General features: G+C 37.6%; 1 protein-coding gene across 1 annotated transcript in view; it reads right to left on the bottom strand.

Moving 5' to 3' along the window:
* LOC581322 (SPRY domain-containing SOCS box protein 4) overlaps nt 1-16,496 on the bottom strand; it is a 51,278-nt gene extending 34,782 nt beyond the window's left edge. Inside the window, exon 1 of the mRNA XM_003728750.3 lies at nt 16,310-16,496. The gene's annotated coding sequence lies outside the window, so the exon portion shown is untranslated. The remainder of the gene's footprint in view (nt 1-16,309) is intronic.
* Between the last annotated feature and the right edge of the window lie 260 nt (nt 16,497-16,756).

The raw sequence follows: 16,756 nt of genomic DNA, 5'->3' as shown, positions 1-16,756 counted from the left end.
CCACATGTTCGTGTAGTCCCATATATCTTTCTGTGTACAGTGCTTGTAACTTTACAAAGACTGGGCCAAATTTCTTATCATTTTGATGATTTCAGATCCTTGAAGTACACACCAATACCTATATGCTAGATGATCAACCTTTTCTGATCGATTCCACAACCTTTCTTTCACAATGCAATCGCATGACCAAACTCAACTTTATCTTTAAAGTCCTTGGAATACTTATGATTAATGGTCCATAACTTCTGATCAAGCAGGAAAAGTGTCATGACATTGACACAGATTCCTACGTTTTATAGCGGAAGAACGATTCAGAAATGCATCGCTCCCCTATTAAAGCTCCTGTGACATCATTAAAACTGACCCTTCTAATTAATTCGTCAAGATCATGGATGACCTAAAGTTAAGATGGACATGCCCAGCCCAGGTTCCGGTGAGGTGAATAATTCTTCCTCGGACAAAGTCATTAAAGCTCCACTGCACTACTTATAGCTACTTGCGCCCTCTATATAACCAACAAAGCCTAATTGGTGACCATTGGTCCCCCATGATCCTCTTTTTCTTATATTATTTGAGAGCTGAGTTGATGAGATAACCACCTGTCCAGTGACCTTGCAGGGTGGTCTAATCCCTGCTGTACACTAGTACAGATGTGCTTTAAAGACCATCTTGAATTCTTATAATGTATTTTGACTTAGTCTGTACTCTCTTAAAAAAAAAGAGTGATCACAGACGTCACTCTTCTGGAGAGTGAAAATGTAGTGAAAATAGAGTGAACATTCACTCTTTTCTTCTTAGAGAGCACTCGATAATCGATTTTCACTCTTAAACAAGTGATCACGGACGTCACTCCCAAGAAAGTGAAAATAGAGTGAAAATTCACTCTTTTTTTTTTAAGAGAGTAGAGAGTCAATGGGGTGTTAAGAATGTATTTACGTGTACTATTGCCTTTCTGACTCTAAGCAGGTTATTTCTACAAATAGGTGGCTTAAAAGCCATCCTAGGTTGTTCTAATAAGAAACGTTTTGAGACCAGCACAAAAACTATTTAATTTTTTTTTTTTCAGCCCAGTAAACATTAACTACTAATAAATTTGTCTTCTCCTATGAAATTGGAAGAATAACAATCAACGTCGACTGCCATTTCCTTGCTTTTTTCCAGCAATGCACAAGCAAATATTTGTTATGAAGCTAAATCATACGCATATGTCTGATGGCTTTGGTTGCCCTTAGCAACTGAGGATATCCAGACTACCTTCACAATCATCAACAAAACTCAATGACCTCTACGATGCACTTCCATTTCCTGTTACGCACAACAATGGATGTTGTTCCCCATCCTGTCCAAAAACAGAACAAATACAGCAGATTATATATTTTCTACTATTATATCATTACTGAATACTGGGTACCGGTAAAGGGTATCTACATATGCATGTACACAATCACTTGTATTATTGTGTTTTGGTATCAACAAGTATTATGATAAATACATGTTTCTCTGAAATAAAGAAACTACAGCTGTACACTGTATATATTTCATGTACAGAAAAAGTACCATTCATAAAATACATTGAATATTCATATTTATATCATCAAGCACTGAGTACAACAGATATCTGCCAAAGTTCAGGGAACAATTTTCTACTATTTTCTACTGTATATAGATTATGAGGTGTGACATGTTATTACATGTATGTAGTCAAGTTCACCAATAATAATTTGCCAATATTGAAGCCATTACAACAAACTATATGATTCACCATTTGAATATGGAAAACAACTCTATGGATAGCTAGCATGCAATAGAGTTGTTCCGATATCAGGCAAACCTTTGACATGATTTGGGGGTCATAAAAATATGATTTTCATTCAAATAGTAAGCAGAATGATTGCTTTTACTCGATGATACAATTGAAATATCCATCATTACCCTGTGTGAAGTGTGTTGAAGTTCAATCAATGAAGAATGCTCACTAAAGAGCAACCATGAGCCTCTATCTTTTATTATCTCTCCGGAGAGAGACAGAGAGAGAGAGATAATGAAATATCGGACATGACACTGGCTTTGAAACCAGCGGTCAATGGCACGAAGATGACGCAATTACCTACACTGTCCAAATCCTTGACCGTATTAAACTTGGACAATCGTGAACATTCAATAGGAACAACCTTGTCCCTGACATACAAAGTACTTGCGCTTGAAATGTACATTGTAGATGTCTTGTTCTGAATGAATGGAATTCCTTGACAGCCCCTCCTCCCACATTTAACTTGGATTGTTCATTTATCTGTTCACCTCAACCTTGTTCTCACTCTCTCTCTCTTTCTCTCTCTGTCTCTTCTTCTTCTTCTTCTTCTTCTTCTCCTTCTCCTCCTCCTCCTTCTTCTCCTCCTCCTTCTTCTTCTCCTCCTCCTTCTTCTCCTCCTCCTCCTCCTTCTTCTTCTCCCCTCCTTCTCCTCCTCCTTATTCTTCTCCTTCTCCTCCTCCTTCTTCTTCTCCCCCTCCTTCTCCTCCTCCTTCTTCTTCTCCCCCTCCTTCTCCTCCTCCTTCTTCTTCTCCTCCTCCTTCTTCTTCTCCCCTCCTTCTCCTCCTCCTTCTTCTTCTTCCCTCCTTCTTCTTCTCCCCCTCCTTCTCCTCCTCCTTCTCCTCCTTCTTCTCCTCCTCCTTCTCCTTATTCTTCTCCCCCTCCTTCTCCTCCTCCTTCTTCTCCTCCTCCTTCTCCTTCTTCTTCTCCCCCTCCTTCTCCTCCTCCTTCTTCTTCCCCCTCCTTCTCCTCCTTATTCTTCTCCTTCTCCTTCTCCTTCTCCTTCTTCTTCTCCTCCTGCTTCTCCTCCGCCTTCTTCTTCTTCTCCTCCTTCATTTTCTTCTTATTATTATTATTCTTCTCTAGTCTTCTTCTCCTCCTTCTCATTGTTCTCTTTCTTATCTACCTTATTCTATAATGTCTTATACTTCCAATCACATTCACACATGAAAGTTGAAACTCATGAAGCTCACACTCCAGAAACATCATCAAGCTTTTCTTTTCATTGATAGCATTACATGAACATCTGTAAATTTCATGGCCCTTAATATCAACAAGGAAACAAGACTTACAGGTATTGTACAAAATTTTGTCAAAAAAACCTGTCCGGATCCAGTAATTAATCAATACAAAAGTGTACAAAAGTGGACAAAATCGGTCAATCTTTGTCACAATTAGAACCATCTGTGGTCTAATACCCACATAATGGTCAGCTTGGCCAATCATTAGTAGGTCGTCTTGATCTACATACAGGGCATAGCCTTGACCCGTCTACACTGCTGGGTGAATGGCTCAGGTCAGTGCATTGTGGGTAAACACTACAGAAAAGCAGAGCAAGGTTCCAGTCTACTCCAGACAGGCTTCAGTTGAAGAGGCCATTTTTCGTAATGTAACCAAATTTAAAGATGAAGATCAGTTATGGTCATGCGATTGCATTGTGAAAGAAACATTGTGGAATTGATCAGAAAAGGTTGATCATCTAGCAATAGTATTGGTGTGTACTGCAAGGTTCTGGAATCATCAAAATGATAAGAAGTTTGGCCCAGTCTTGGTAAAGTTACAAGCACTGTACACAGAAAGATGTACACGACTACGCCACAGGTGCGCGATATCTATCAGGTCCAAATAGATATTTTACCAAATAAGTCAATTAGTAAATAGTAGACGACGGTTTCTCGGCCACATTTGTATCATTACGTATTAGTCAAAACATATTCTTTCACATGATTGGTAATAAGAGCTTCCATTTCATTTTTTGAGAGGGGGGCGTTTCCAAACCTGGTCTTTACCTTTAAGCATATGCCTTTGTGAAGCGCCTAAATACAAATGTATCTCGATATTAATACCCATAGAGCGTAATGTAATCACATTTAAAGGTAAAGACCAGTATTGGAAACGCCCCAATTTCAAAAAATGAAATGGAAGCTCTCATAACCAATCATGTAAAAGAATATGTTTTTACTAACATGATGACTAATACAAATTTGCCGGGAAACCGCCTACTAATTCATATATTTGGTAAATTTGTTTCTCTCATGGTTTGTGAGAGATATAGGGTAGTCCCATATACATCTTTCTGTGTATAGTGCTTATAACTTTACGAAGAATGGGCCAAATTTCTTATCATTTTGATGATTCCAGAACCTTGCAGATGCTAGATGCTAGATGATCAACCTTTCCTGATCGATTCCACAACGTTTCTTTCACAATGCAATCGCTTGACCATAACTGGTCTTTACCTTTAATGCATAAATCTTTGTTACGTGCCTTGTTAAAAATTATTATATTCACCTGTTACAAATAATTGTATTGCAATAGTCAGAATGCGAATTGCATTCATTGCGTGGTGTTATTTAGGACAAGCCATTATAACTGGGAGTCGTATCAGGGAGCAGTCCCAACTCCCTGGTTATGTACATGTACCAAAGCTAACTACGAACCGGTCTATTGAGTGACTGATGTCTCTAAATTCTTGAGGGTCATGCCCACATTTGAACTTTAAATAGGAAGTGAAAGTGGAAGGCAGAGTTGTTCACCTATCATAGGTCTTGCAATCTGCAAGCTACATTAACGGCCCATTTACATTGCAGAAAAAACAATTTGAAAACTACCATATGTAGACTACTGGAACAACCTATAAAAAACGTTGGTGTTTGATAATTCTTGTTTTTTTGTGTTTTGTGCACATGTGATACGTTACGCTGCTCTGCATCTGTTAGCACAGAAGCGGGGCGAGTCACGTAACCAAGAAACCTAACAATACACTGGCATTTTGATTGGAGCATTTACACTGCACAAAACGGGTGTAGTTTCTGCTGGCGTTTAAAAAAACTCTTCAGAAGTGCGTTTTTCTTATTCAGGTTTTGTTACGTTTATGGGAAGCAATTCTGACAAGCTCCAGAGACCTGTTTCACAAAGCCTTTTTTCAATGACAAATAACAAAAATCAGTGACAAATCTGCTGATAACCAATCGGAACCAATTTGTGAAACACCCCCCAGAATGTGAGAAAAAAATCAATGGTTTGTGCTTGTAGTGTAAAAGACCCTCAAGACGAAACATGACCCCGCAGGTTTCAAGCTATGAAATATGCCTTTTCCCACTGTGGAGGATATCTACGTAGTTCCTTCTCCAGAGAAAAGGAAGTATTTTCCCTTTGCCGGGGATCGAGAACACAATGTGACATACAGGGCTTTGTCCTCTTGAGCCCTGAGGGCTCCGACCGGTGTGTGTACTTTGAGATTATAAAAAAATGGAAGTGAGAAACAGACTGTGAAAATAATATAAGAATAAACTTTAAAATAGACATTGATTTAATTACCGTAAGCAATTCCCATTGTGTTATACAATGGCCTGAATGGTGTACTTTTCCAATACCATGCATACTCTTGCATGTACACTGTACAGGTAAGCCAAGAGCACAAAAGAAAACTAAAGTACAACAACAAAAGACTGTTGAACTGAATTGCCCTGTAAGATAACCAAATAGTTCATCGCTGTGCTTGAACTTGAAGTTGCACAAAACATTCAAATATGACTATAATCATAATCTTAACAAACATAATTCTCAATCGTTAGTAACAACACACAAAAATAACAATAACAGAATTCACGTCCACATGATACATTTTCACGAAATACAGGTCAAAGTTACGCTGGTATCAAATAGCAAGAACTCTTTGTTATTGAAGCTCTGGTCTTGTTTACATAACAACTGTATACCCAATGCATCATTAATCAGACACTAAACTCTTGTGCAAATTTACCTTGTGTAAACCAGCTTGCTTACCTCCTCAAAGACCCTTACAAACAGACCCTCTGATATGATCAATTGATTGTGAAAATTCCAGACTGTTTGAAGGACCTGATTGTGGCCCAGTCCCTGTTTCGAATAGTTTCTGACTCAACCAGCTTGGATTGTGTTACCAGCACAAGCCCGACAAGGTGATTTGCACTTTAGTTGTAACAGAATCACCCAAACTCCTCACAAATTTTCATATCCCTTGTGTAATATTGATGGTAGAACAATTAAAATGTACAGGGACCTTCGCGATGACATTGGAGCGTTTGGCACGTCCAGCTCGGGCTTAGACCAAAAAGCAGACGTGGCCGGATATGGAGTGTAAAGTTTTTATAATATATGTGGTGTTACCCATTGATTAACAAGTTGCTCTAAATTGGGTCTTCCTCCTGAACATAGTGTGGATTATGCAGGCGAGGCTGACACTCCCGTGTATGTTGGTTTCACCGCGAGAGAGAGAGCATAGAGTGTAGGGTTCAACTGGGGGTCAATCGTTCAAGTTCAGAAAGCCAAGGAAGTGCACTATTTGGGGCATAATTTGCAGCGAAGGTCTGAATAACACTAAGCAAGCTTGGCATAACTGACGGCTTCCCGACAAAAACAGCAGATACCTATACTAGATCGAATCGTTGAACAAACAGATTGCCAGCAGAGCAAGCTCCTTATCATGAATGATTGTACTTCAATAGTCAGAATGCAAATTGTATACATTACGTGTTGTTAGGTACATGTAGGACAAGCCATCATGTTTGTCCTACCTAATGATAATTAATAATTATAGGTATTTCTATCGCGCCGTCTATCTTGAAATTCTATTCCATGGTGTATTAATCATTACCCCGGCTTTAGCCTGCACTGTAGCTGCCATTACAGCGCCCTAGCATTTCAAGGGATTAATTCCTGCCAGGTAACCATTTACCTCACCTTACCTCACCTAGCAACAACATTCTGACTATTGAATTACAATTCAATTTCCATTTTCAATTTCAATTTTAATTTATTCATGTTTCCAACAAAACATTACAAATCAAAGCACTTAAATAATCTGTAACGAGGCATGGTTTATCCATTCAATTTGATTACATTCCAAAAATGGTCTATTCATTCATCATATACATGTAGCTATATGAAAACGGGATTCGTATACCGGTAGTGCCGATGCGCGGTGCCTAGGTACCAACGCAGATGTGCACTACAGCCTTACGTAGAGGGTTGTTAGAATTAAAATGCCTGTAACTTGCAAAATTTGTGCTTATTTGATACAAAACTACTCAAATTAAAGAAGTTTCAATCCATTTTCTCTTTTTTATTACCCTAGTTAAAGAGAGAAATCCCTGTTACGTTCAAAATGGTAGGCCTATATTATGTAATGAGCAGTCTAGTCCATACAAGCGTTGAGTCGCAAATTTGCTTGGGGGTATGCGCTTGGGCTAATGACCTTTCATCAGTTGCAAAACAATATATTGTAATCACTGACGTCTACGGAGAGGCTTGTAGGTTATCTGTTTACAATAATAAGTCATGCAATAGTCTATAATTAACCTTCATGTTTTCTAGATGAAATACAATTCAGTCAGAAAATATCAAAAAAGAAATTCTAGCCATAAAGTCATATGCATGACAAATTAGGTTGACAGTGCATGAAGATGTTGGTTATAGAATTTGATTTGTAAAAGTAAGGCTACAAAATACCAGATATTAATTCTGCAATCATTGTCTTGTGAATATACTAAGTACATGTAGCATTAATATCGCTCCAAATATTACATGCAAATAAATTACATTTTCTTTATCAGAATAAGATCCTGAAATTCCAAGTATTTGATCAAAAAAAGGAGAATACTAGATCTTTCATCACAATTGACACAAAGACAGTTATGTAGTATTTAATTACATCTTTTGTAGGGATTTATGCATATCAACTCATAAACTATTTCAGCATGGACTGAAAAATTGTTTTGTTTGGATTGTAATTTATCCATTGTTTAGATCTTCTTGTTACTTAATGTACTGATGTGTCATGATTTCCGTACCATACAGAGCAGTAAAACGGAAAGCATTTCTGAGAAAGCTAATCATAGAAATAAGATGTACTACTGTACATTTCAGGCCTGAGGAAGAGGAAAGCACCTTATTTATTTCCTTGTTTACAATCATATTTAATGTTTCATGCGAAACGCTGCATTCTGATGTGCCATTGTGTTGTTGATTACATTAGACATTAGGCGCATTCTCACCTGCCCATTACACTGTTCCTGATGATCAATTATTTAATTTTGCCTGCGCCTGCAGCAGAGTCCCTAGCCCAGCCACGGCTGTACAGTCATGGCGATATTTATAGGCAAACCGGAACACAGTCAGGCGCTCCACTTTTCCCTTTTCACTATTTCCATCCCTCTCTCTCTCTCTTGCTATGACCCCCCCCCCACTCCCCCTTCTTCTCATTTCTTATGTACCCCTCCCCCTCAATATATGTTCATTCTCATATTTCATTCTCTTCTTGAATCCCTTGCAATCTTTCCTGCTTTCCTCTTTATACCCCCTCCCTCAATTTAACCCTTCTCTCTCTCTCTCTCTCTCTCTCCCCCTCCCTCTCCCTCCCTCTCTCTATTACTCTCCTCTCTAAATTCCCCTTCCCTCTCTCTCTCTTCTGCTTCCGAGCCTAGCTTTTGTCTCCCAAACCTTGGATGACTCACTCCCATCCAAGCCGGTACGTTGCCATGGCAACTGCATTCATTTCATACTAATGATGCTTAAGATGGTTGCTGATGGATAGGGGCAGATGAATAATTGGTATGAGATGAAATCGATACAACACAAATGGATATAGAACTCTAAATATATTACTCCGACAACTCATGAGTAACAAATTTAAACAGAAAATGAATTATTATGGTAACATTAAGCAAAGCATGATTTGTGTTAGGAAACAATAAAAAAAAAAATACACTTTTGTCATATAATGTCTGTATATCCTTGGGGTTTAATGTTTGTCATCTGTTTATTAGTTTAGCATTTTACATTTTTTACTTTTGGGTGAAATAGGAACATGTTTGTAATATAATTCAATATTTAATTTGATCATTATATTAATTTCATGTTCATTAATATATTAGGTCGATTTTCTGTTTACAATTCAGTTATATACCTCATAAATTAAGGCATACTTACATAATAACCAACTGTATTGATTTATTATCTACATATTACCACTGTAAATGCTGCTAACATTTCATTTTATTAACTCAAGAGGGAGACATTAAATATTATTAGACAGCCTGAAATTTATTGGCCACCTGGCAAAAAAATACATGAGAGTAGTGGATAGAGAGAAAGGGGCAGGGTGAGAGAGAGAGAGAGAGAGAGAGAGAGAGAGAGAGAGAGAGAGAGAGAGAGAGAGAAAGTGTGTGTGTGACTCCTCAGATTCAACTTTTGAAGTTTGGACTTGGAAAGTGCCCCCCCCCCCCCCAACAAAACAATACAAAACATAAAATAACAAATTCTGACAACTCTCAAGAAGACTGAGAGTCATGTATTGGTCATCATGCCTGTTGGCCAGTGAAAAGAAACAAAGAAAGAGTACCGGTAGATGGATCAAGAAAACTGGGACAAGACTGTCATACAATACATGACCTATGGCAACAGTTTTCATGCACATCAATTTTTTATTCAAGACTACACTTAATGATTTTAGGAGCCGATACATAATGTATAGCTGCCGGAATGCATTGCCTAACAGTTGATAATCCATAGGAAAAGTGTGAATCACGATCAATCTCATTGCTAAAATTGGCTCCAGTTTGCTCATAGCATAAGAAGCACGCTTCTATGGTGCCTGCTTGACCTTTTTAGAAACATTCTTCACACATTACCCCTCCCCCCCCCCCCTCCTCTTTTACTGATGACAACGGATGACATCACACAAATTACACTTGTTTTAATTAAAACGGGAGTGTTGCATTACTCATGAATGTTGACCTTCAACCACGATGATGAAATCCTTTCCAATCGACTGCAGATCGATCAGGAAATCATATTCCATATCGAGACAGAACATTTACTGATTTTCTTCGAAGTAGAACATGCGCAGCACTTTTTAATCTTTGAAGCAGGCATATGGGATTAATCTCTTTGGAGTAAATTGAGAACGAACAACAGTTATGGTTTAAAATATTACCTTGGATGATATGATCATCATAGTCACATGACCCAACTGCCAATTTGAGATTTTCATATCTCATGATCTCAGCTTCAAAAATGTCATAACTTTTTATTTCAACAAAAATGAATTCAAGTACCAGTAGCTACAGGTTTTTATATACTGTCTAAAAGGGTACATGTTTTGTTTGAAAAAAGGTACTGTAGGTACTAACATCTTTGACCAAGTTATGAAAGTAATTGCATTGCAATATGTCTTAGATGTGAAAGAAAACATCTCTTTCCAGAAAACAATCAATATTATAATTTGAAAAATGATAAATCTTCCAAGTCTAAGAATTAAGTTTGTAATGCAGTAAAAAAAAAATCTAAAATCATGCATCTTTTCATGACAAGAGGAAAAATGATAATTAAGAAAAGAAGACATTGATGTTGTCATCTTTAATACAATGCAGCTGCCTTTAACAACTTGTTCCGATTATCAAACATCCTTTCTTAAAGGTTATTACCTTCAAACTGTTTCCTTCTCTTTCCGCGTTGCTTGAAATTCTTGCAATTAATGAAGGCAGTTTTCCTGGAATTTTGTATTTTTCTCAGTTTGTTAATTTGTGTTCCAAACAAAAAATGGATAAAAAAAATCCATGTGCAAATCTTTTACAATCACTGGATACATGTAGCTGTGATATAATATACAAATATGAGTATTGGTATTTCATGATGGAAAACACCTTCAATTACTGATATATCACAATGTCTTGAGAGTTATAACAAAATTAATAAATTTGATTTAAAAATTCCATGTGCAAATCTATTACATTCACTGGATAGCTGTGTAATAATTAACAAATACAGGTACTGGTATTTCATGATGGAAAACACCTTCAATTAATTTTATTCAAGATCTAAATATCATTTTGTGGTTTGACTGGGGCTTTTGAACATACTTGTATAAGTGTTTTTCCAGGATATAGTCCATTGTTTTATCAGAAGATTTCTGTCTAACTATGGGCTTACAATGCCTGAATAGGTTGAACAATTAAAGATAAAGTTGAGTTCTGGTCATACGATTGTATTGAGAAAGAAACGGTGTGGAATCGATCAGAAGAGGTCGATCATCTAGCATATACATGTAAGTATTACTGTGTATTGCAAGGTTCTGGAATAATAAAAATGATAAGAAATTTGGCACAGTCTTGGTAAAGTTACAAGCACTGTACACAGAAAGATGTATATGGGACTACACGAATACGTGGCATACAAATCTGTCCCGATTTTTATGTTGATACATGTACATGCCATATTTAGAATATGAAGGCATTTGAAGGACCATGCTTTTCAGGGAACATTTTCTATCCAATGATCTGCCACACTTGCATAATAACAATGATAAGCTCACAAATTATTTTCACCTCTTCCGAGAACTCAACCTTCTCTTTAAATAGACTAAGATTGATTTCTTCCTGTCCAGAACACTTAAGTAACTATTTGATGTCTCCTTGAAGATTAATGAGTGAAGATCACAAAGCTATGAAGGAGAGTGGTTGCAGTGTATGAGCTTACACTGGATAAGTGAGTGCCTAAGCAATTATCTTTTTCAGGGAAAGAACTTCTTGAAACTTACCCAATCCATTCTTTCTGTAGACTTATCTTCATCAGCTCGAGTTTGCCAAATAACCCGCTATTTTAACTAAAAGGTATACGATCGCAAAATATCCAGCTTATTTGCATCTTCATCAGCCCACAGTTGCAATTTATCCTGAGAAATCTTGGTCTTGTTTCCAAAATAGTTGCTTATTTGCGCCCATCTGAGCTAGTTTGTGATGAGCGTATCGGTCTGGTGAAGACGCAAATTCGAGCGTTGGGATAATATCCAGAGTCTGAAAATAGTCGGTTATTTGGCAAACTTGAGCGGATGAAGACAGGCCTTGTAAGACTCCTCTTTCAATTTGATTTTAATATGCTCTACGTGTATCAAACAAAATCCAACAGCATACCAGATAGGAAAGTGATAGATCAGGATTGTTGATGCACGTTATTATACAAGTATTAGGAAGTTTTTATGATCAGTAATAAGTGATCTCTAGGATATCAAACTGAATCGAACCACTGCCTTTAATGGTGTTTTCATCTTGGGGCTTTGGAATTCTAATAGACTGAAACATTTACAAAAGAAAAAAATACAGATTGAAAGGCTGATTTCACTCTGCACGATTGGCTGTTCTTTCACAATCTGGGGTCTGAATCTTGGGACAGTAGACTACCAATACTTTGGCCCTTCTTGAGAAGTGAGGAAAGGAGCCAAGGCAAAATACTGTGAAGCCTTTGCAAAAGCCCAGTTTATTTGTGACTGTTTCTTTCCTGGGGACCTAGTGACAAGTTATTTCTTACACCTGTTATTTAAAGGTACTATGTCCCATTTGCAGGCCCAAAAAATGAAAAAGTTAAATTCCAACTGCATTTGAAAGATAATACTAATTTAGAACTTCCCTAAAAAAGGTGGGGCTTGAAAATTTCTTCAAGTGGGAAAATAACGACTATTAGTTGTCAAATCGACTTTAGGGCTATAGAGCCCCAAAGTAATAGTCTTGATTTTCAGACAATTGTACCGAATGGTCATACGTTTTATGCTGCGCAAAGATTCAATCAGTTTAATCTTGGCCATCACAAGCAGTGGATTATTGATGTAGACAAATGCTCATGTACCCTTTGCAACTCTTTTCATGTATGTTATTACCAAAGAAGAAAAAAAAAAGTCAGTCAGTCAATAGTGTCTGACAGTGAAGTCTAGCAAGTAAACAGGTTTCCTTGCATAATTTGAATATGAGGACACTGCTAACGTTTAAATTTCACAGATACACTGTAGGACATAAATGACATATTCATAATTCCTGCAAAGTTCTACAGAATTTGAGGTTGGCTGCAAAAGGGACATAGTACCTTTAATGAATAAACTACAGTACTGCATTCATTAATTCTTGCTATGTCGGGCATGTCTCAGCCAAGGTTTCAGGTTGTCAAAAACAATATTGTTTTTTCAGTAATACATGCATAAAGTTTGAATATGATAGTAAACAGGTCTATTGGAGGCCTGCACCTGGGTGAAGAGAAGCAATATCACACCTAATCAAGGACATACATACATGTAATGTGTCAAGGGTCATATTATGTGGTTTGTGAAAGAAGGCATGAACTCATACAAGCCTATATTTACATCTAGAGTTGGTTCTTTTGCGTCTCAACAGACAATACATCATCTCATGTCAAACGCTAAACCAATCCACTCCTAGTGAGGCTAGTCCATCCTACATGTCGTCGATGTGTAGGTAATTTCCTTACTGCAGGAATAATTTCCTATACCTGCACTTAGGTTTACCTTAGTATGTATGAGAATCAGAAGGGTGTTATCTCATATACTTAAGAACAGAGTTAATGTCATTCTGACTCTGAACAGATGATACGATCACTCCATATTGTCTGTTTGGAGCCAGAAGGGCATTATCTCATGTACTTAAAAACAGAGTTAATGTCATTCTGACTCTGAACAGATGATACATGTATGATTACTCCAAATTGTCTGTTTGGAGCCAGAAGGGCGTTATCTCATGTCCTTAAAAACAGAGTTAATGTCATTCTGACTCTGAACAGATGATATGATCACTCCATATTGTCTGTTTGGAGCCAGAAGGTCATTGTCTCATCTCATGTACTTAAAAACAGAGTTAATGTCATTCTGACTCTAAACAGATGATATCATTCCCTCCATATTGTCTGTTTAGAGCCAGAAGAGCGTTATTTCTTGTACTTAAAAACAGAGTTAATGTCATTCTGACTCTGAACAGATGATACATGTATGATCACTCCACATTGTCTGTTTAGAACCAGAAGGGCATTATCTCATGTCCTTAAAAACAGAGTTAATGTCATTCTGACTCTGAACAGATGATATGATCACTCCATATTGTCTGTTTGGAGCCAGAAGGTTGTTGAATCTTAAACACAGACTCCCAGTTAAACCCTTTTGGCTATGAGCAGATGATATCAGAAGGGTGTTGAAGCACACACTCTTCAAACACAGACTCACAAGGCACGTCTTCATCATCTCGAGATTGCCAAATAGCCCGCTATTTCTGATTTGGGAAATAATCCTGAAGTTACAAATCTTGGATTCATCCGCTCAAAATTCGACCTCGAAACTTGAAACTCGATCTTGAGAATTTAGCTCAAGATATTTTGCTCAGCGTTCGCGCATAGTCTTCGGTCTGGTGAAGATGCACCAGACAAATAGCTGGATATTTTGCCAACTAGTGGAATATTTTGCAAACTATCCCAAGATATCTTGGGATGCAATCCCGACCAAATATCTCGCTAATTGCAACTTCGGGCTGATGAAGACGCAAATTGGTTGGATAGTTTGCAATCAGGCTAGTTCAAATAGCGGGATATTTGGCAATCTTGAGCTGGTGAAAACAGGCCTACAGTTAACGCCCTTCTGGCTCTGAGCGGATGATATGAAAGTTTATCTATGCAATCACAACCCAGCTGGAACAACACACCCTCCCTCCACTCCTCAAGTTTTATGTTTTCTCTCCAGCAACGAGGAAGAACATAGGAAATGATACAAGAGGGACAAAAGATCAGCCGGTGACCTGCTGTTACCAACCGTGAATCGCTCAAAAATATTGAGCGTGATACCTGTGATTGCAACCTTGTTCAACACAAAATGTGTTAAGAAAGAATAATAGTATGACAATGTACATGTTAACAGAAAATGATAAAAAGACAAAAAGGGATATTGACAATTCAAACAGTCTGATTTATCTGGTATAACTGGGTTTTTAGTCTTTTTAGCAAAACAAAGGATTCACTAAGTAAGAGCGACTGCAGAATTTATGCGATAATTTTCTTTGTGCAGTTCATGCTTTGGGCCTGTTAGGGAACATGAACATATGCTGTGTCTGAAGTTTCAATTTTGTGGGGAATAACGTGACTGTTTTTTTAAATCTCAACCAAATTAATATATATTCATTATGTTTAAAATTTGACATGTTATAAGAAAGAAGACTTATTGATTTTGAACATCATCTTTGTGTCTTTAAATCAATTGTGCAGTTGCAGATGTCTTTCTACATGTACACAGTCTAGAAAAGCATTTGCTCTTCATAATTAAAATTCCAAATATTTTGTTCTTCTGACTTTGTGACAAGTGAGGCGTGCAAAACATTTGTTTGGAGCAGCTGAATTGAATTTTGTCAAATTTGTTTTCGGTCTATACAACTACAACAAGCACTTTAGTAATTTTAAATACCTTACGAACTGCTATGAAAACCGTTCCAACGATTTCCAGACCATTTTGTAAGATCTTCTTAAGAAGGCCGTACGAAACCAGCGTTTGTAAGTTTGCAGACTAGTCGATGGCCTTGTCAAGATTTTTTCCAACCTCGTACGAAACTCTCTCTTCGCCAGTCGGACATACGAACATCATAAGAGCCACGCAAAAATTTCAGGCATTTCGTAGGGTCGAGAGACAATTCTAGAAACCTCAAATTCTTACGATGATCGTAAAAATGCCTTTTCATAGAGGGCTCTTATGGTGTTCGTAAGGTGCTTGTAAGATGCACGTACACAATTTATGCAGCGCTTTTTTTACATCCCGACAAAATACACAAAAAAGTTACGAATGACTTGAGAATGCCGTCAGTTACACGTATGACCATCTTGTGAGAACAAAAACTTGTAAGTCTGACGTAAGCAGACCTCAATGCATTCTTACAAAAAAAAACGAAAAATTAAACAGCGTTCGTACGAACTCTGCATGAAAGATGCAAGAAGGACGTAAGAAGGACGTAAGAAAATGTGCCCCATCTACAAATCTCTACCCACTCTGGAATTCCTATGAACAGGGAGATTCGTAGGAACGCATCTTTCCTATGAACGTTTGTGACCGTAGCTTTAATAATTGCATTGCTAACTGCTGACTTTCTTTTTGATGAAATTGAAAGGCAAGTAGACTAGAGACCTCACCTACTTTTACATTTACATTTTCCTGACAAATCTGACGATAAACATTTCCATAGCTTCTTTGATACCTTGATTTTCTTTGCAATCTACCCTAGCCAGTTCCTCTTTGTCCGATTAATAGTGCATAGTAATTGAATGAGATATTGGAGTTGGACCAGGCAGTAATTTGCCCTTGCACTGATATCAAATGTAATGTAAGCGGCATCTCTTGCCTTGGCCCAGCACACGACAAAACAGCTGATGGAGTGAATACGTAGCACTGTTCTGGGGATCGATAGGAAACAAAGAAACTACTGAATAACTCACCTCGCAAATCCAAATGCAGCGATTTCAGCTCACGAAAAGGCACAAATTCGTTGCATGTATCATTAATATCGGTGTGGAGATAGTGTTTAATAGTAAAATCGTTTCTTTTTCACTAAAAATCTTGTAAAAGGGTGCGGAATCCACCTGATGTTATACAGGAAAGTCTACCGGTGAATCACCGCAGGTCAAAGGTCGCGGAGCACATTTTTATGTTTCTTTGTGTTCGGCCGCCCATTGGTGTAAATCTTATGCAAATGAGCGGAACAGATGTTTGCCTAAGACGACAGACCAATGAAAACAGTCAAACTAAAGTCGATAGTTGATTGCTTATGAATATTCATAACTGGCGGCTATTTTTAGATCGTTTGTCCACTCAAAGGCGTTTTAACGCAGAAAGTACAAGTAATTTGATATTTATTTCAGCCAGTGCAAATATATTCTAAATTT

This window comes from Strongylocentrotus purpuratus, unplaced genomic scaffold (genome assembly GCF_000002235.5).
Source record: "Strongylocentrotus purpuratus isolate Spur 01 unplaced genomic scaffold, Spur_5.0 spur5_scaffold_16, whole genome shotgun sequence".
In the NCBI taxonomy this organism is placed as follows: Eukaryota; Metazoa; Echinodermata; class Echinoidea; order Camarodonta; family Strongylocentrotidae; genus Strongylocentrotus; species Strongylocentrotus purpuratus.
The sequence above is the reverse complement of the archived record's forward strand: the minus strand, read 5'-3'. Positions and strand labels throughout refer to the sequence as shown.